Source organism: Herpailurus yagouaroundi, unplaced genomic scaffold (genome assembly GCF_014898765.1).
Source record: "Herpailurus yagouaroundi ecotype Mexico unplaced genomic scaffold, PumYag 164, whole genome shotgun sequence".
NCBI lineage: Eukaryota > Metazoa > Chordata > Mammalia > Carnivora > Felidae > Herpailurus > Herpailurus yagouaroundi.
The window spans coordinates 22467599-22489724 of record NW_024412405.1 but is presented as its reverse complement, the minus strand read 5'-3'; the positions used below and the strand labels follow the sequence as shown (position 1 = coordinate 22489724).

Here is a 22126-nt window from a genome sequence, read left to right as displayed (position 1 = left end):
AATAAAATAAAATAAAATAAAATAAAATAAAATAAAATAAAATAAAACAAAACTGTGGTGAGTTCACTGAAGATGTCAGTCTGAAGAAACCATGGTGAAGCTTGCAAGCACAAATACATTTATGTTACAAGGTGGCAACCTCATTGAAAAAGCTGGCTGGGGTAAAGTAAATAGCAGCTGGTCACTGATTTTAAGGTTCTGAGAAGCAGTCAAAAGTAGTGAAGACTGTGTCCAACCGGACAGAAAGTACAAATCCCAACCAAAGGAGACAGAGTTTAAGCAGTCGCAGCTGAATGCTGCCATGTGGGAATCCAAATTTAGTGCAGACACATTTCCAGGTTTCTCAAAAGAAACTGAAAAGTATTATTTTTTTATGAAATTTATAGATATAGGTTTCACAGAATAAGTACATATCCATATATATGTATGTGTATATTTCTGTACCCCCCAGCTAGATCTGGTAAAAATATTCTTCTGCTCATTTACATGCAGTATGGTATCATAAAGGGTAGATGTCCCTTTCAGATACTCTGCGAAACTTCTGCCAATGCCACTTGGCTTCTCTTGCAATTTTCTCCTTCTGTGCCATGAGCCTTCATACTACCTTCAAAATGACTTAACAAGAGAGTAGCTTATTGTCAATTTAACTTTCTTTAGTCAAAGAGTCCTGTTCAGATGAAGAAGTTCATTTTCTTTAGCATTCTTAGGTTGCATCCTCAATTATACTTTTATAAAAAGTAAACGTTAAAATTTCACCTTTTCATATCTGTTAATACTAATTTAAGTTCACTCAATTCTTTTAACATTTGGGAGTGTAAGAATATTTCTGTATGCTCACAAAATACTGGATGCTTATACCTTGATCTTGATACTCCCAAAGTTGTTTTGAGATTATTCGACTTGAATCTTGTTAAGGACATGGATCCCACTCTCATTCCTTGCAGAGAACCCACCCAGAATTGTTTTCTGAACTGATCTCTTTTAGCTCTTCTTCATGTCAAACAAAATCTAAACAGCATTTCAGTTGTACTTATATAGAATCTACTCTATAATTGACACAGGATTAGTTTTATAGAACTTTACAATATAAAAAATAAAAATTATTATGCTTGTAGCTGTTAAGTATCAAAAAAATCTGAAAACAGGTATGGCAGTATGGCAACTCCAGGTAAGGTTAACTCCACGTCTAAGTAAGAATGGAGCCTTCAGGGGCGGCTGGGTGGCTCAGTCTGTTGAGCAACCGACTGGCTCAGGTCATGATCTCACGGTTCATGAGTTCAAGCCCTGCATTGGGCTCTGTGCTGACAGCTCAGAGCCTGGAGACTGCCTCGGATTCTGTGTCTCCCTCTCTCTCTGCTCCCCCCTGCTCACACTCTGTCTCTCTCTCAAAAATAAAGATTAAAAAAAAAATTAAGAATGGAGACTTCAGTCCTTCCCTCCTCAGCATGTTGATTCTGTACAAATAGTTCCAAGATGGTGGCCTCATTTCAAGTTGTCACATGCAGAAGACAGGATCAAGAAGCAGACAAAAGAATATTCCTATCTTTTATCTCAGGAGTAGGAAAATCCTTCATAGATTACTTTTTGGGAACTTTTTTGTACTTCTGAATTGCCACAATTTTGTCGGTTGCCCTTGCCTAAAACAATCATTGACTGAGAGAAATAAGATAGCTATTTTTGGCAAAAATTGTTTCTTAAAAGAGGCAGAGGCCCTTGAAAAAACATAGCAGATTGAAGGCTTGTGAAGAATTTTGGAGTTCTAATAGCATAGAAGATGTCTCAGAGATTACTATAGGGACATAAACAGGGAAGACTGATAAAAACAGACAACTCTGGCTGTTTTCCCTTGAGTTCTTTGCCCCTTAATTGGAAACCCATATGTAAAATAGTGTTTGCTATATTCTATCAAGCATTAGAGTATCTAAGAATGTTCTTCAGTCTTGACCACAAGTGAGCAAAAACTTAATCTATATTCCAATTTAAATGAACAATTTTTCTGATGAGGTATAATTAGGAAGGATTTAAATTAAGACTTATCCAAGGACATTGTGGCTCTACAGACTTACCAGAAGAAGAAAATATCACTTCTAATAAAATGAGCCAAGAATTATTATATCTAATTTCTCCCAAACATGCCATTTTTGGAGGAATTCCTGGTAGAAGCAATATTAATAATCACACTGCTCATGTTGTAACAGGTTTGGAACTTGTGTATAATGGTTCCAGGAAAGATTAACTCTTTCCATGTCTCATTACACATAGAAAGTGTAAATATTTATCTTGAATGTGGGCATTATTTTTTCTGAATTTAGTTTACCCATCAATAAAAAGGAAAATGATACATGCTGTAATTATTGTTAGATTAAGTGATACAGCACCGTTCTAGTACAAAGAAAGTGCCTGACACACAACTGGCACTGTTTTCATTTTTCAACGATCTTCAAAAACTACAATCAAATTCCTTCCACTATTATATGTTGGTGAATTTTGGTTTCATATGTTATAATTTCCATATATTAAAAAAATTGCAGTGTAATGCTATGGAAGATAATTGAATTTTTATTATTCAAGGTATTCAGGTATGATGGAGGTACTATTCATTGATTTGATGCAAATACTATTGCATACATGTTAGATTTCTTATAAACCTAAAATTTTATACTTTATTAGAGTCTTTTTAATAATACCCTACTCTAAGTAAGACACTAATGGATAGGATGACAATGGAAGATGATGTTAATTTCCTTTTTTAAGTAAGTTGTATGCTTGCCTAAAATATTTTATGGTTTTAATATCATATTGCATTATTGGAACAAGCAAACTAACCCAGAACAATGTAATTCACAGTGATGTATTAACCCTTGTTTTATCAAATTCAGTTTCACATATTTTACTTTGTGAGTTCCAGAAGAAGGATATTTTCCAACCATCAAAGCATTATTCTATAATATACATTTTAGAACTAGTGTAGGCAAATATACTTATTTTCCTTTTTTGGAGTTATCACACACATAAAGTCTACATATCTTAAACGTGCACCTCCTGTAACCACAGCCAGATCAAGACTGTGTGAACTACTACCCAAAAAGCCTCCCTAAATCCATGTCCTAAACAGGTTCATACCCAGTTGTAAATGTTAGTCTGACTTAAAATCACAGATTCATTTTGCCTATTTGTGACTTAAAACAAGTGGAATCATACAACATGAAATCCTTTTTATCTCCCTTCATTCACCAATATTATATCTGTGAGATTCACACACAATATACATACCAGTAATATGATCTTTTTCATTTCTGTATAGAATTCCAAGATAGAAAGATATGATGAATTTCCCATTCTACTGTTACTGGACATTTGAGTTATTCCTAGTTGGGAATTATGAGTAAAACTTCTATCCATCTGTTTTGGTGTGTTTCTATTGGACATATACTAAGAAACAGAATTACTGATTCCAAGTGTATAAATGGGGACTGCAAATTTTTATTTCAAACAGATACTAGCAAAATATTTTCTTCATAATGGTTTTACAAATTTTGATTCTCACCAGCAATATAGTGTCCTCTCTGTTACTCTATTTTGACAACTCTTGGTATTTTTAGTTTTATTAGACATTCTGATGGATATGTAGTGATTGTTCCTTTCGACATTAATTTGCATTTCTATAATGAATAATGATTTGGGAACATTTCCATAAGTTTTTAAAAACAATCATATATCTCTTGTGAAGCACATGTGCAGTTCTTTTTTTAGCCTTTTTCTTATGAAATTACAAGAATATCTCTGTGTGTGGGTATTATTTTTCCTTATCTTTCCCACTAATGATCAGGCCTTTTGAAAATCAGAAGTGTTTAATTTTAATAAAGTTAATTGTACAATTTTTTGACATTTTGTTAGAGTTATCGTTTCTATGTGCTATCTCAGAAATCTGTGTGCACAGACCAAGTAATGAAGACATTCTTGTGTTTTCTTTTAGAAGTTAGATCACTTTAGATTTAAGTCTATGCATCATTTAAAATTAATTTGACTTGTTTAGAAGGAGAAATATGTTAAGATTATTTTTTCCCTCATTGATATCCAAATGATTGAAAAGACCATTCCTTCTCTAGTAAATTTGCAGTGGAGGCTTTGTCAAAAATCAGTTAAAATTAATATGTGTGTTTCTAATTGGACTCTATTCTGTCTTGTTGGGCCATTTGTCCATCCTTCAGTCAATATCACGTTGTTGGAATGACTATATTTATAGTAAGTCTTGGTAAGTAGTAATATATGTCCTCTGGTTTTATTCTGCTTCAAAATTCCCTTGGCTACTCCAGATCATTTGCACATCTGCCTACATGTTAGACTCATACTTTCAATTTCCAAAAAATAAAAAATAAATCCTGCTGGGGTTTGGGATGGCACAGAATCTTCAGTGAAATTTGAGGACTACTGACATTTTACTAATACCAGTCTAGCAATCTGTAAACTTGTAATAATTGTACATTTAGTTAGATATTCCTAGGCATTTGAAGTTTGGTTTGATAACAACAGAGCTATATATTTAAATTCCATTTTTTTCAATTATTTTTTATTTTAGAGATGGAAAGAGAGAGCATGAGCAGGGGAGAGGGGCAGATGGAGAGAGAGAGAGAATCCCAAGCATGCTCCACACTCAGCACAGAGCCCAATGCATGGTTCAGTCCCATGATATAGGACTCAATCTCACAATTCTGGGATCACAACCCGAGCTGAAATCAAGAGTTAGGATGCTCAACTACCTGAGCCACCTGGGTGCCCCTATTTAAATTCCATTCTCATTTTTAATTGTTAGTATAAAGAAATGTAATTGACAAATATGTTTACCTTGCATCCAGCTAAATTCAGTTATTAATTCCTATTTTAATTTATTCTTTTTTTGGGGGAAGATTATTTTCTATGACATTATCATGACATGTATAAAAAATCAACTTTTGCATAATTCTAACAGCTATTATGTCTCTATTTTGCCATATTACATTGGGTACAACCTATAGTGAGGTACAGACTAGAACTGGCAATAATGGACAATGATTTTTCTCAGTCTCAGGGGCAAAATATTAAATAATGGCATTTATATATTTTTCCGTGTATATCTTACCAGATTAAGAATATGGTAAAATGATAGATGTGTCTTGAATTTATTCATCTAATTACATTATTTTATTCTTTTTTATATTTTAATTTGGAAAATATTGATTAAACTTCAAGTGTTAAAAAAACTTACTATTCTCAGAATAAATCTTACTTTTTAACAATATAATAATCTTTTTAAATATTTCTTGACTATTCTGCTAGTGTTTAGAATTTGCAACCATATTTTATAGAAAAACTGGGATGCAACTTTTATTCTATACACAAAGAGTTTGCAAAAGATTGCTAATATTTCTTCCTTAAATATTTGGAAAAAAACTATTAGTGAAGCCATCTGGACTGAAGTAATCTTTGTGGAATAATTTATCTTTATTTCTTGAGTAGCATTTATTACAATGTGTTTTCTGTAGGAATTCGTCTATTTGGAATACATTAAAAAATTTAAATGTGTAAATTATTGTAAATGCTTTAATTATTCCCTATATTTCTATAGAATCTGAAGTAGTGTTTCTGTTTCTATTCATAATATTGGTAATCTTAGATTTCTATAATACTTTATCAGTCTTGCTAGGATTTTCTTTCTAGTTTATTTGCCTTTTTCAAAAATCATCTTTTGAGTATCTCTATTACATGTGTGATTGCTATATTACTGGTTTTTACTTTGATTTTTATTATTTTCATTCATTATTTTTGCTCTATTGTTTATATGTTTGTTTTCACATTTATTATATATTATTACACACTGGAGATTTATATTATTAATTCTTTTTTATTAGAATTAATTTATTTATTTGAAAGTTTTAGGTTTACAGAAAAATAATGAAAATAGCACAAAGAGTTCCCAGAGAGTTCCAAGTAAGGTAAACTGGATCCAGTTTTACCTTATTTTATATAGTGTAGTGTGGTACATTTGTAACAATTAATGATATAATATTAATGCATCATTCATATCTCCTTTAGCATCTGTTAAGTTTAGTTCTTTATTCTGTAAAGTTATATAGAGTTTTATAAGTGTTTATCATGTATTCATCACTATGGTATCTTCCTAATAGTTTTGTCATCTTATAACATCCCCTGTGATTCACCTGTTCATCCTTTCTTTTTTTTTTTTTAATTTTTTTTTCAACGTTTATTTATTTTTGAGACAGAGAGAGACAGAGCATGAACGGGGGAGGGGCAGAGAGAGAGGGAGACACAGAATCAGAAACAGGCTCCAGGCTCCGAGCCATCAGCCCAGAGCCTGACGCGGGGCTCGAACTCACGGACCGCGAGATCGTGACCTGGCTGAAGTCGGACGCTTAACCGACTGCGCCACCCAGGCGCCCCTGTTCATCCTTTCTTTAATCCCCCTAAACATTCGGCAATCAGAGAATAAAAATAATTTTACTGTCTTTAAGTTTTTCCTTTTCCAGAATGTCACATAACTGGAATTGCACAAAATGCAGTCTTTTAAGACTGCTTTCTTTCATTTAGCAATAAGCATTTATGTTAGATTCATGTATGTATTTGTATAGCTTGATAATGAATGTATTTTTATCACTGAATAATACACTAAGTTCATCACAGTTTATAAACTCAACCGCAGAATGACATTTTGTTGTTTCCTGTTAGTTTCTGGTGATAAATAAAGCTGCTATAAACATTTGTGTGCAGATTTTTGTACACACATATTTTTAAGTCAGTTGGGAAAAAAACCTAGAGGAAAGACTTCTCAATAACATGGTAAGACTATGTATGTGTTACCCCTTCATGACTTGCAAATTCTTTTGTCAAGTGGCAGTACTTTTTGCATTCATTTCAGAAATAAATGACTATTATTGTTTTCCACGTCTTTGCTAGCAATTGGTAGCATCAAATTTTGGATTTTGGCCAGTATGATAGGTTTTTTAGGATAAATCATTGTCTTTAATTGCAATTCTCTAAAGATAAAACATGTTGAACTGGTATTCACATGCTTATTTTCTATCAGTATATCTTTTTTGACTAAGTGTCTTTTTAAGTCTTTTTTTTTCGTTTTAAATTGAGTTATTTCCTTACTGTTGAGTTTTGAGGGTTCTTTTTATTTTGAATATAAATCCTTTATCAAATAAATGTTTTGAAAATATATTCTCCCAATCTATGGCTTGTCTTTTTATTCTCATAACAATGGCTTTCACTCATCAAAAATTTATAATTTTAATAAAATCCAATCTGTGAATTCTTTCTTTGATGTTGTATATAGAAAATCATCACCAAACCCAAGGTCATAAATATTTCCCTCTATGATTTCTTCTAGAAGTTTAACAGTTTTAAATATTATATTGGGAAGACTATTACTCATTTTGAATTAAGTTTTGTGAAAAACTATAAAACTTGTATCTAGGTTCATGTTTTTAATATGAATATTAAATTGCTCCATCACCACCTGCTGAAAAGACTGTTTTTTCTGTTTGAATTGCCTTGGGTCTTTCGCCAAATCTTTGTTGATGATACACATGTAGGTTTTGAGCTTTGTTTTCTGTTTCACTGATTTTAGTGTCTATTCTTTCACCAAAACCACATTGTCATTGGTCTCTATGTAAAGTCTTAATATCAGATCATAAGTCCTCCAACTTTGTTATTCTTCAATATTGTGTTGGTTATTGTAGAGTTTTGCTTCTCCATAAATATTATAGAAATACTTTGTACTATGTCCAAAATATCCTGCTAGGATTATGATTGAGATTACATTAAATCTATAGATTAAGTTGGGAAGAATTGACATATTAACAACATTCAGTTTTCCATTACGTAAATATGGAGTATCTTTTCATTTATTTAGACACTCTTTGATTTATTTCATCAGAACTTTCTAATGTTTTACATATACATTATCTACATAATTTGTTATATTTTATCTAATAATGCCTCTATTTGGCGTTATTGTAAACGTATTTATTTTTAACTTTTATAATCCTTGCTATTCATTGCTGTTATATAGAAAAACAATTGATTCTATATATTGATTTTATATCATGTAATCTTGACATACAACACTTTGATTTGTTACAAGCTAAGGTGTTTTTAGAGTTCTACTTTATTTATTTCGAGAGAGAGGGAGAGAGCGCAAGAGAGAGAGCAAGCAAGCATGGGGGAAGGGCAGAAAGTGAGAGAGAGAGGGAATCCCAAGGAGGCTCTACGCTTAACTGACTAAGCCACCCAGGTGCCCCAATCTAAGGTTTTTTAAAAAATAATTCTTTAGAGGGGCGCCTGGGTGGCTCAGTTGGTTAAGCGTCCGATTTTGGCTCAGGTCATGATCTCACGGTCCGTGAGTTTGAGCCCCGCGTCGGGCTCTGTGCTGACAGCTCAGAGCCTGGAGCCTGCTTCAGATTCTGTGTCTCCCTCTCTCTCTGACCCTCCCCCGTTCATGCTCTGTCTCTCTCTGTCTCAAAAATAAATAAACATTAAAAAAAATTAAAAAAAAACCTCTTTAGGACATTCTACATGAACAATTACATCATTTGTGAACAAAGGCAATTTTCCATCTTTCCATTATATATACACTGTCTTTTCTTTTCTTGTCTTGTTGCAATATGTAGTGCTTCCAGTAGAATCTTGAATAGGAATGATGAGAATGATGCCTTCCTTGTTCCTTAAGAGGAAAGTGTCCAGTGTTAGCTACTGTTGTTATTTTAAGGTGTTTTCATCAATTTGTGGAAGATCCCCCTGTATTCACTTTTCTTGAGAGATCCTATCATTAATGGGTGTTGAATTTTGTCAAGTGATTTCTCTTCATCAATTAATGTGATTAAATAATTTTTTCTTCTTTAGCCTGTTATTATGGTGACATACTTGGATTGATTTTGAAATGATGTTATTCCACCAGATGGGATGAGGCTCTTAAGCATTGGAAAGTAGGTCCTCGTTTTGAAGAATGCTTTCAGCTGTGGCCAACAGATGTTTTTCACTCTTAAGATCATCCAATAGTCAGACTCCAGCGAATTATAGAACCTACCATTCAAGTTTTCCTATTTGTTTACAGTTTTAGGGTTTTCTAATTGAGATAAGTCAATCTTGGCTATCACTGACTCTGAATTTACTTGTCTCTCAATTTTCAAGTTGATGGTTTGCTGTACAATCTCAATTCTCTGATTTGTCCAAGATAAGCTACTGATTTTCAGTGTGCTCATTTTTTTCTGGTTAGAGTGATTACTTCATATCTCTTTAAATATCAGAGCTGAAATCTCAAGTGTAGATCATTGATTCACATTGTTTGTTCCCTTCTTATAAATGCATTTAGAGCTATACATTTACCTCTTAACATAACTTTAAACTTTTCTGAAGTTTTGAAATATTGTATTTTCATTATCATTCAAATCAAGAGGGTTTTTTAAAAGAATCTATTGTAACTACTATGTTGTAATGCATGGAATATTTAAGTGATATACCATTAATTTATAACCATTTTCTAATACGTTAAAAATTATTGAATCGATGATTTGAGAGAATAATCTCTATTTACTTCAAGCCTTTGATCTTTATTGAATGTTTATGGATCACAATGTCATCTATTTTCATCATTGTGCTATGTGCACTTTAAAAGTATGAATCAATGCAGCTGTTGGGTATGCCAAATATTTCAAGTGATTTAAGTTTTTGTTGTCCAAATCTTCTATCATTGCTGATACATTTTCAGTAACAGATCTATTGCTTATTGAGAAAATATGCTAATATCTCTGAATAACATTTTGGATTTATTTTTTCTTATTTTTACAAGCTTCACTATAGATATGCAAAAATCTATAGGTGTACATGCATACACCTTTAATATTATAATGTCCTTTATCAATGCAAATTATCTCTCTTTACCTCCTGTGATACCTCTTGCCTTCAAGTGTAATTCTTTTATATTAATATAACCACATAATTTTGATTTTCAGTGTGTGCATAGTATTTAATTTTGGATTTTTTTTAAGTTTGTATTTAAATTCCAGTTACTTAACATACAGTATAATATTAGTTTCAGGTGTACAATATACTGATTCATCACTTTGATAAAACAAATGCACTCCTTAATCCCCTTCCCCACCCACCTCCCCCTCTGGTAGCCATCAGTTTATTCTCTATAGTTGAATCTGTTTTTCAGTTTGCCTCTATTTTCTTCTCCCTATGCTTATTTGTTTTGTTTCTTAAATTCCACATATGAGTGAAATCACATGGTATTTGTCTTTCTTCAAAGGACTCACTTTGCTAAGCATAATACTCTCTAGCTCCACCCATGTCATTAAAAATGCAAGATTTCATTCTTTTTTATGACTAATATTCTGGTGTGTGTGTGTGTGTGTGTGTGTGTGTGTGTGTGTGTGGGTGTCTGACATCTTTATCCATTCATTAGTGGAAGGACACTTAGGCTTTTTCCATATTTTGGCTATTTGTAGATAGATATTTGTAGGTTATTAGTTCTATGAACATCAAGGTGTATGTATCCATTTACATTAGTATTTTTGTATTCTTTGGGTAAATACTTAGTACTGCAATTTTTGGATCCTCGGGTAGCTCTATTTTTAACTTTTTTAGGAACCTCCATATTGTTTCCCAGAGTGGCTACAGCACTTTGCATTCTCACCACAAGTACAAGAGTGTTCCCCTTTGTCTGCATCCTCACCATGTGTTGTTTCTTGTGTTGTTGATTTTAGACATCTGACAGGTGTGAGGTGATATCTAATTGTAGTTTTGACTTGTATTTCCCTGATGGTGTGTGATGTTGAGCATCTTCTCATGTATCTGTTGGCCATCTATATGTCTTCTTTGGAAAAATGTCTGTTCATGTCTTCTGCCCATTTTTAATTGGATTATTTGTTTTTTGGATATTGAGTTTTATAAGTTCTTCATATATTTTGGACACTAATTCTTTATCAGATATGTCATTTGCAAATATCTTCTCCCATTCTGCAGGTTGCCTTTTAATTTTGTTGATTGTGTCCTTCACTGTGCAGAAGCTTTTTATTTTGACATAGTCCCAATAGTTTATTTTTGTTTTTTTTTCCCTTGTCTTAGGAGACATATCTAGAAAGAAGTTGCTACGGCCAATGTCAAAGAGGTTACTGCCTCTGTTCTCCTTTAGGATGTTTATGGTTTCATGTTTTACATTTAGGTCTCTAATCCATTTTGAAATTATTTTTGTGCATTGTGTAAGAAAGTGGTCTAGTTTCATTCTTTTGCATGTTACTGTTCAGTTTTCCCAACAACATTTGTTGAAGAAATTTTTTCCATCTGGATATTCTTTCCTTCTTTGTTCAAGATTAATGGACCATATAGTTGTGGGTTCAAGATTTCCTTTTATGTGGCTTTTTTCTTTTAATAAAATATAGTTGGTATTTTTATTTTAAAAAAGATTGCAATACTGTCCTTTAATTATATTGGTTAGAGATGACATGGCATATAAAATTTTGTTTTTGATATATCTGTTGGCTGATTTGACTAGGATACCTAGGTCTTAGACTTTATATGAACTCTCTAGATTATAACTTTGCCTAGAGCTTCCTGCCTCCACCCTTTCTGCTTAAACAAAAAGCTGCCTCAACTTTCCTGTTACGGAAACATTTGACAAAGTTTGCTGTTTCAAGGTTCCTCTAGCACTTTTTAGTGTGCCCCCTCCTGTTTTCACCAATCACCTTCCCAAAGTATTTATATGTAAAAGCTTTGTTCACCCATCCTTTCCCTCAGACTTCTGAGTTAGTCTTTCAGTATTTCCTTATTGTCAATTGTTCCCCTCTATTGTAATCGTCTTTTCCAGTGAAGTCTCTCCTTGTATACAATTATTTTTAAGAGGTAAATAGTTTTATTAGCTTTTTTTTCTTTGAGACCATAGTGAAAGTAATGACCTAGCTATTTTTATTTTTTTTATTTGAGTGTAGTCAATGCACAATGTTACATTAGTTTCAGGTGTACAAACCCACAGCTAACATGATACTCAATGGTGAAAAACTGAGAGCTTTTCCTCTAACATGTGGAACATGACAAGCATTTCCACTCTAGCCACTTTTGTTCAACATAGTACTAGAGGTTCTAGCCACAGAATCAGACAAGAAAAAGAACAAAGGAAATAGACATTCATGTTGGTGACGAAGAAGTTAAACTGTCACTCTTTGCAGATGACATGATACTATACATAGAAAATTCTACCAAATACAACACCAAAAAAGTACTGAAACTGATAAATGAATTCAGTAAAGTTGCAGATTACAAAATTAGTATCCAGAAATCAGTAGCATTTCTATACACTAATAATAAATAGCAGAAAAATACATTCAGAGAACAATCCCATTTGCTATCACACCAAAAAAAAAAAATACATAAGAATAAACTTGAGCAAGGAAGTGAAAAAATCTGTACTCTGAAAACTAAAACACTGATGAAAGAAACTGAAGAGGACACAAATGGAAAGATATTCCATGTTTATGGATTGGAAGAAATAATGTTGTTAAAATGTCCATTTTAACTATCGGTCTACAATTTCAAAGAAATGCCTTTCAAAATACCATCAGTATTTTTCTCAAAACTAGAACCATATTACCAAAATTTCTACAGAATCACAAAGTACCATGAATAACCAAAGTGATATTGAGAAAGAAAAACAAACTAATATTGAGAAATAAAAACAAAACAAACAAGTTCAGATTCCAAGACATACTACAAAGCTGTAGTAATCAAAACAGTATGATACTGGCAAAACAACAGCAACAACAACAACAACAACAACAACAACAACAACAACAACAAACCCACAGAAACTTAGAATAGAAGAGACTATAGAGCTCAGAAAATAAACCCATGTTTATATAGCCAATTAATCTATGACACAGGAGGCAAAAATAAGAAAAAGAATCTCTTGAATACATAGTTCTGGGAAAACTGGACCACCTTCTAACACCATACACAAAAATAAACTCAAAATGGATTAAAGACCTAAATGTGACACCTGAAACCATAAAAATCCTAAAGAGAACACTGGCTTTGTGTTTTACTTGACAGAATACTTCTATTTAGTAAAAAAATAACATAATAGGCTTTAGTCTATCATCTTATAATTTGTTTTCTAAGATTTTTATCTGCTTTTGTATTTATATTTTACCCCTTTTGCTCTCTTGGAAAATTCAGTTTTTCTCCTGTATTAGGTTTTTATTTTTCCTTGTATTATATATCATTATTTAGTTGTACCTTATGTTATTTCTTCCTTATTAGATTTTTAGATGCTCTGTTCTTTTATTATTATTTTATCAGTTATACTACCAATTTCAATATGCATCAATGACATATTGCAGTCTACTTTAAATTAGTACTTGTCACTTCCCCTAAAGGCAAGAAACTTCCAGTAGTTTAACATTATTTATTCCCCTTATTCTATTTTTGCTTTTAAGATATAGAATATTTTATCTCACATGTTATAAATCCCACAATATTTAGTATTAATGTAACATTGATTTCTACTTACCCATATATTTACAGCTTGTTGTACTTTTACTTATTTTTTGAAGTTGCTTGATTTCATCTGGAGATTAGTTTTCTCATAGGAAAGGTCTATAGCTTTGAAGTCTCAAAATTTTTTTTTGTGGGGAGACATTAGAAACATCTTTATTTCGCTTACATTTTTAAAGGTATTTTCACTGATTATAGACTCAAACAGTTCTATTTTACTCTGCTCCAGTTTGGAAGCTGCCCTAAAAGAAACAGCTACAGGCATGTGGGTTGCAATTTATGATCTTTCCTTATCTCAAGGTGATTCACTCTGGTTGATTGTCTGGTACAATTATTTTATAACTATTGTATAGGTATTTAATTGGAGGAAGAGCAAATCTGATACCTAATTCTCCATCATGGTCATATTCAGAGGCCTTCAAACTTTCTTTATACTCAAATTCATCTAAGGCATTTTATCTATTATTTAAAATTTTGCAATGTTTAATTACCTAATGAAGAAAGACTTAAATAATATATATATTATTAATAAATAATATATATTATTTAATTATATATTAAATAATTAATTATTTATATAGTTAATATTTAATTATATTAATTAATCAATATTCAATTATATTAAATATATTTAATAAAATATATATTTAATATAATTAAATATATATTAAATTATATATTATTTAATATTATATATTATATATTATATATAATTTATTATATATAATATATAATTATTATATATATTTAATAATATATAATTATTAAATAATATATATATTAAATAATATATATAAATAATATATATGTATATATAATGTATACATAATAATATATATACAGACTTTTTACTTCCTTCTTGATGTTGAGGATCAGTGCTGGTTATAATCTAAACAAATGGTCAATATCACTGTCATATTCAACCTCTGAATGCTTGAATAATTTGGAGGGATAAAATGTACACTTGTAAATTATGCTTCAACTGAGCAATACTGTTTTATTGATAATAATTAAATTAAATTTATTTTTTTTTAAAAATTTTTTTTTTCAACGTTTATTTATTTTTGGGACAGAGAGAGACAGAGCATGAACGGGGGAGGGGCAGAGAGAGAGGGAGACACAGAATCGGAAACAGGCTCCAGGCTCTGAGCCATCAGCCCAGAGCCCGACGCGGGGCTCAAACTCACGGACCGCGAGATCGTGACCTGGCTGAAGTCGGATGCTCAACCGACTGCGCCACCCAGGTGCCCCGATAATTAAATTAAATTTAGAAGAATGTTTCATAAAAACACGGTGAAATTATAATATTTATCATAGGCTTGATTCATTTTTTAAAATTACTATGCTTATGTAAAGAAAAATTATATTCATAAATATATATATATATATATATATATATATATATATATATAAAATTCCAAGTTTTCTATTTACATGTAGACACACAAACACATCTGCACATATATCTTGATAAATGATTAAACATTTCAAACATGTTCAAGAAAACATTTCCTTTTTATAAATACATGGGACTGATGTCATGTGAGTTTTCATTCAATAAGCAATAGTTTTCATTCAATCAGCAATAATTGTAACAAAAAATAATATTGCCAGGGGCCATTATTTGAAAAGAAATCATTGTAACCAAGAACAATAATATTAGCACTACCTTTGTCATAAGCACTGGAAAACTGTTCCCTAAATGGAGAATTTCTATGATTCTCTTCTTTTTCTATTTTATTCTAAAGGAACTATGTGTCATCATGAATTATTTATATTGTGCAAGGGATACAGGAAGAAAAGAATATAGTGTAACATTTCTGTAAAAGACATTTCAGAATTTTAAAGGGAGAATAAACCACATTTCTATAGATCTGAGTATATTATCACTTCAACACTTGAAAATAGATTGAATGCTTAATATTATTACAGAAATAAACAAAATGTAAGTTTCATTTTATAGTCAAATTAAATTGTGCAACCTTATCATTAGAAAAATATAAGCACCCAATAAGAATCAAACTTTCCCACCAATAATTTCAAAATATGACTTAGTTATATTCCAAAAGCTTCAATAATAATTAGTGAATCAAAGAAATTTGACATATGTTTCTTAAGTTAGCAATCAGTCCTTATTAATTTTTGTATCCTTAGTCTCACATAATATCTCTCACTTAAATGAATGAATGAATGATGCCAAAATGAACAAATAATTCTTGAGCTAAATTTACTCCTGCAAGACCATTTGTCTTGTTGATCAGTTCTTGCTTCATATTTCTATTACCTTTAAGTACATTAGTGTGACACAATGTCAACAAACAGTTTTATGACTGACCTAAAACACATAACTTAGCAGCAAAAATTTAGTCAAGAGCATACTTTAGTAATGTATTAGCAGTAGAGTAATAAAAGTAGAAGCAACAGCAGGAGCAGCAGTAGTAAAAATAACAAAAGTAATAGCTTATTTATAGAACATATATGTGACAAGAATGGTTTAATTGCTATAAATGCATTATAATATTTCATATTTTTATAAGTATGAGCATTACTTACATTAATGTTCTTCTTATAAAGAGAACTGAGGTCTGAAAAAGTTGAATACAATAATCCAAATGTCATAAAAACAATATATAACACAGCCAGTATTGAGCTCAGGTATACTAGGGTTTTATACTCTTAATTAATCATTAGTATATAATAGTGCAGGTCTATGGGGATGTATGGAGAGATAGATAGCTAGATAGATAATCTGAAGATAATACCTTTTTCAAATATCTAGAAACAAGCAGGAAAGAGTGTTTTCAGTTCAGCATTTGATGAATCATTTTCACACAAATTAGTTTCCAATGAGTCAGGAAATACATCTAGGAAATGAGAAAAAAAAAACACAATTGTAGAAACTTGGTTAATGAAGCAATTATGGTGAAAATATATCACATGAATCATGGTGAATGAAACATTTAGTGATTTACAGTATTTAGAGATTTACAAAAATCTCTGGGTATTTAATTAAGGAGCACCATATATGGCCACATGTGAACACCTGGGATGCAATGAAACAATTTGGGGGAGGATGACTTTGTAGGAAGGCTGATTGTGCAAACAGAGATTCACACATAGTCAAGACAGTGGAATATTGTGGGATATAAGATTCACCTATGAAGGCCAAAAGGCTTGTAACAATATCAGATATGGTACTGACCTTTAAATATTATAAACGACCACACTGTATTACCATGCATTCAATTTCGCCAGCCTAAGTGTGGTGAGCAACCTCATTATCTATTTAGGCTTCATTTAATAAAGGCTAGTGTTCAATGAGCTATTCTATTGGGTGGGATATTGATACCTGAAAACGATGTTTTTAGTTGGTCATCATGGAGAGACCAGAGCATTCTTAACACTGTTGAAATGTCCTGTGTTTTTTTTATGTGAAGAACTTTGATGTGGTTGACTGGGAACTGATGAAACACCACTATATCTCAAGGTCTAGATCCTTGTGAATGAATGAATGGGATCCTTGAGACATTAACTATGAGTATATATGAAGAATAGACATTATGGTGTGTGTATAGAGTAGGAGTTGGGAGTCAGGGGGAAGGGAGAGGAGGATGGAGAGTTTGAAGGTGAGTGCTGAGCATGTAACTTAAAAAGGGATAAAAGACCCAGACTATGTAGGGAATTTGGGGTCATATTAAGTATTTTGGATCTTAAATCTGAGAACAATTAAATGTCATGAATGAAAGTTCCATTATTTATTTTAGAGTTTAAATATTATTCCTTATGTTTTACCAGTTGCTTTTCACATCCTTTGTTCCTCTCATATCTCTCCCCATTTGTGCTCTCCCATGACTACCTCATCTCCTAATTTGACAACCACTTAATTGTCTTCTCCAGCTTTAACTCCTTTCTTTGCTTGTCATATCATGTCATCTGCATTACTATCTATTGTCTATTTTGTCAACTCTTAGAGAGAAACAGTAAGTAGTATGAAAAACACTTGGGTATTTTCTAGGCTCTTTGATTTACTTTGTATTTTGGTATTAAATTTACCCTTTTAAAAAATCTGCTTCTAAGGAAACTAAATCTTATCTTGTTCTCTGTGGTATATATATATATACCGTTGAGTAATTCTGACCAGTTTTATGTCATTAAATTAGTTTTCTTTTAACTGTATAAATTTCTACTTTAGTGTCTGTATATTGAATGGGATGTATAATATAGAAGACAGAATTATATGTAATAGATGGTATTACTAAATTGGTGATCAAACCTTGTGGAGTAAATATTTAAACCTGATTTCTTATGAACAATTAACATTGCTCCCAGATAAAATTCATTTTTATATTTTAATAAATTTCTCTTTTTGTGGTATCCTTACTAAATACATTCAAGAATGAATAATTCATTATTACTGCAGATTTTTAGAAAGAGTTCTCCATCCCTTATTTTTTTAGTAACCAAAAGTTACACATACATCAAATGTATCAAGTGTAGGCTACTTATGCTCAACATGCACAAATATAATTTTTCAGCTGCTGGATAAGGAAGGAGGAAAAAACCATATACTTAGGTAATTTTGTCTTCTGGTACCAGAAGTTATGGCTAGTACTAATAAAATGGATTAATAGATATACAGACATACAATTGATCATTTATAAATATCAGCAACATTCACCCTGCTGAGAATATAATTATCTTGTTGGTTAACACATCACCTTAAGAATATTATTTTATTTTCCTCTTTGACTTAATTTAGAACTATTTCCTCAGTTAATCTGCAGTACTGTACTCTGGTTGGTTATTGGCATTAAGAGAACAAAATTACACTTCACTTCAGTGCTATAGAGAAGGAGCTGAAACTTTACACATCTTTGTGTAAGTCACATGGTCTGTGAAATCAGTGTCTGTTAATATTCTATTCTTGATTGTCTTGTTGTGGGATCCAGGAAATATATGAAAATTGCTGGGGTAATTAAACAATGATAAAGCCTTTCAATTCCTATAAAAACTCAGTAAGTCAGTGGTTGAGCCCAAACCCATTAACATGAAGGAAATACTCAATAATCAGCCTGGAATTTAATTGTTAATTTAGCAACAACAGTATGAACAGGAATTTCAATAATTTCAGTTTTCAGTAATATATGAAAAGACTGGTTCATGAAACCAAGGGTTAGAATAATATTGATGGCTTAAAATCCAGTTACTAATATAGAACCCAAATAAAACAAGGGAGAGGAAACTGGGGAGTTGTTCAATGGGTATAAGGTTTGTATGAAAAATGAATAAATTCTAGAGATCTGCTGTACAATATAGTGCCTGTAGCTAACAATAATGTACTGCACATTTAAAAAATTGTTGAGAGTAGATCTCATGTTATGTGTTTAAATAAATAAATAAATAAATAAATAAATAAATAAATAAGAAAGCTAAGAGCTTCGTGAAGCTATCTATGGTAATGGCAATATGCCAGGTTAAATAAAGTTGCTTTCAGAAAAATTTTCTCAGATGTTAAGAAAAAAATATTTTCACTATATTGTATATCAGAAAACAACTTTAATCATTATTGTCAGTCACCGTTTCCCTCATTTCAGTGATTGAAATGGAATACCCATGCAACCTGAAGTTAGGCTTTAAAAAGAGCCAGTATTATTAGCCTAAACCTTTGAAAATGTCGGAATCCAGTTTTAAGTCTCAAAAAACATATACTTTATCTTTTTAATTTATCTAGAATTTCTTCAAATATCACACCCAAAAATAATAAAAGCTATACTTCATTTAACATTATTTTCACTTTGACTTATGAATAATGCAATCTTTTGACAAAGTACTATTTTTTAACCCTTTAATACGTATTTGATTAGGTATAAACAACAGTTGTCACCAAATAGCCTACTACCTTCTTCCGCTACTTCCATATTTTTTATTGAAAATAAACATTTGAAAAACTGCATTATCATTAAATATATTTTAACATCGAGCTAGAAAGTTATCATCAAAACTTTATCATGTTCGAATGTGAAAATATTTTGCTATCTTAGAAACTGGCTTGCTGAAAAGAGTATGATCTGCCATAAGTTGAATTTTCCTTGTAACGCAATTGTAAAAAAATTACCAGTTTTGTACAATGCTGATGACTTGGAAATTAGAAATACATAATGTAAATTGAGGGTAAATTTTCTTTAATTTTATCAAATTGTTTTTTCCTAATTGTATACCAAATGATTCAAAATATATCTGAAAAATACAAGCTTGGAAAAATCGATAGGAAACTAATTTTATAATGGTGAGAAAGTTAATATAAAAGTAGCTTATAACATGTACATTTGCATGAACATTTATTTTACAATTAACATATGATATTTTGTTACATGTTTGTTTAGATAAAAGACTCCTCTTACAAATATTATTATTTTTTTAAAGTAAGCTTTATGCTCAACATGGGCTTGAACTCATGACTCTGAAATCAAGAGTTGTATGCTCTACCAACTGAGCCAGCCAGGTACCCCTATTTTAAAAAATTAATAGTAATTGACTATTTCTATTTATACATAAAGACAAATTATTAACCCAAAGAATTACTGTTTATAAGATAAATTCAAAACAACTTCATCTTTTTTGGCTAAAATAAAAATATCTCCTTAATATATACATAGGACTGCAAGTATGAATCACTGGAAAACTATAAACACTTTTTGTTAGTGAGTCCTTAAATAGGAAATGTCTTACTGGGCCAGCTTAAAGTAAGATTTGTTTTAGGGGGAAAAAAAAGAAAAGAACCTTTCAAACATAAGTAATTTATAGAGATCATGGTATTTAAGTAAATTATATACATAGGACTTCAATTGTGAATCATCAGAAAACTGTAAACACTTCTTATTACTGAGTCTTTAAACAGGAAATATGTTATTGGGACAGCTTAAAATAAGATTCGTTTAGGAAAAAAAAAAGGAAAGAACCTTTCAAGTGTATGTTATTTACAGAGATCATGGTATTTGATTAAATATTAGTTTAATAAGAATTTATTTATATGCCAAAAATACTCTAATCACATTGGAAAATGGAAGTGATGCAAAATGCAATAGTAAAAAAAATGAATAGTGGGAGGACAGAAAGGAAAAAATCCATCAGACTGTAGGATAAACAATAATTTGGAAATTGTTTGCATAGGATGTAAACCTGCTCCATGACAAGGAAGTATGAGTTAAACAGGCCTAAAGACTGGGGCGCTTGGGTGGCTCAGTCAGTTAAGCCTCCGACTTCGGCTCAGGTTATGGTCTTGCGCTCCGTGAGTTTGAGCCCCGCGTTGGGCTCCGTGCCGACAACTCAGAGCCTAGAGCCTGTTTCAGATTCTGTGTCTCCCTCTCTCTCCGACCCTCCCTCAGACCCTCCCTCGTTCATGCTCTGTCTCTGTCTCAAAAATTAAAAAAAAATATATAAAAAATAAATAAATAAACAGGCCTAAAGAAGTATAGCAAGGACTCAATTTTGGTAGTTGGATGGTGTGATCAAAACCACAGGAAAGAAGCCGACATGTTCTGTTGACAAAGGTACAACTTACACTGTCAAAGTGTTCACTGTCTAGTGAACTAGATTATTGTTATCTATTGTACCTACATATTGTTACTGGATTATAGTTAACTGTTATCAATTAAAAATCTGTTAAGTGGTATACTGAACATATGCAATAAAGAAACCAATCTAACAGAAGCAGATTCACTTACTAAATACACACGTATGGAGGATCTGCTATGCCCAGTCACTGCACTCATCTCTAAGAATAAATCGGTCAACGTGAAAGGCAGTGCCTCTACTCTCAAAGAACTAATATCTAAAGTGATTGCTTTTACCAATTTTTTGACAAAAAATATGGTAGCCCTGACAAATCACGCTGCTCTGCTGGACTCAAGCAATAGCAGTTTAGAACAGTAATTAAGATGTGGTGTACAAAAAAAAAAAAAAAAAAAAAAAAAAAATTCTAATCTTTAATTCTGGAGAATACATTGCAATGTCTTAAGGAACTCCAAGAGAAAAATGAAAGATTCCTGGCTGAAATAAATAATAAGCCAACTCATGTTGTTGTAGTATTAACATGAATAGTGAAACTATCCTGACTCAAACTGGATTCAGATTCCACCATTCACAAACCCTGAAACCTTTCACAAATTACTTAGAAGCGTAGAGTTTTAGATTTAGACTAAGTATCTGATGTACCAAAATTCAGCACTTTAAACAAAGAAGTGTTATAAAAGTTTCCTGTACATATTGCACAGAATCTTAGTACTTGATATGAAAACAAAAATAGGTGAAGTTACTCTGTCTGAAGTGAAGAGAGAGGGTCCAATCCCTTGAATGCTAGACCCTTATTTTGGTTATCCTGAGTTGGCTCATGAGACACTTTCTAAAAAACCCACTGGAAACCTAAGGAGCAGAGTTGAAAAATTCCTCACCTAGTCCATCTTCATTTAGCAGGGAATATACTCCAGAGAATTTATTTCCATCCTCTTCTACAGTTAGTTGTGGCCTACTTGAAACTAAAATTTACCCCCCTAAACACCAGCTTGTCAGATGTTCCACG

General features: G+C 31.6%; 1 long non-coding RNA gene across 1 annotated transcript in view; it reads right to left on the bottom strand.

Annotated features, from left to right (window-relative positions):
- Nucleotides 1-16404, bottom strand: part of LOC121037803 (uncharacterized) — a 68169-nt gene extending 51765 nt beyond the window's left edge. Inside the window, exon 1 of the long non-coding RNA XR_005793991.1 lies at nt 16311-16404. This is a non-coding gene — a long non-coding RNA (uncharacterized LOC121037803). The remainder of the gene's footprint in view (nt 1-16310) is intronic.
- Nucleotides 16405-22126: the final 5722 nt, after the last annotated feature.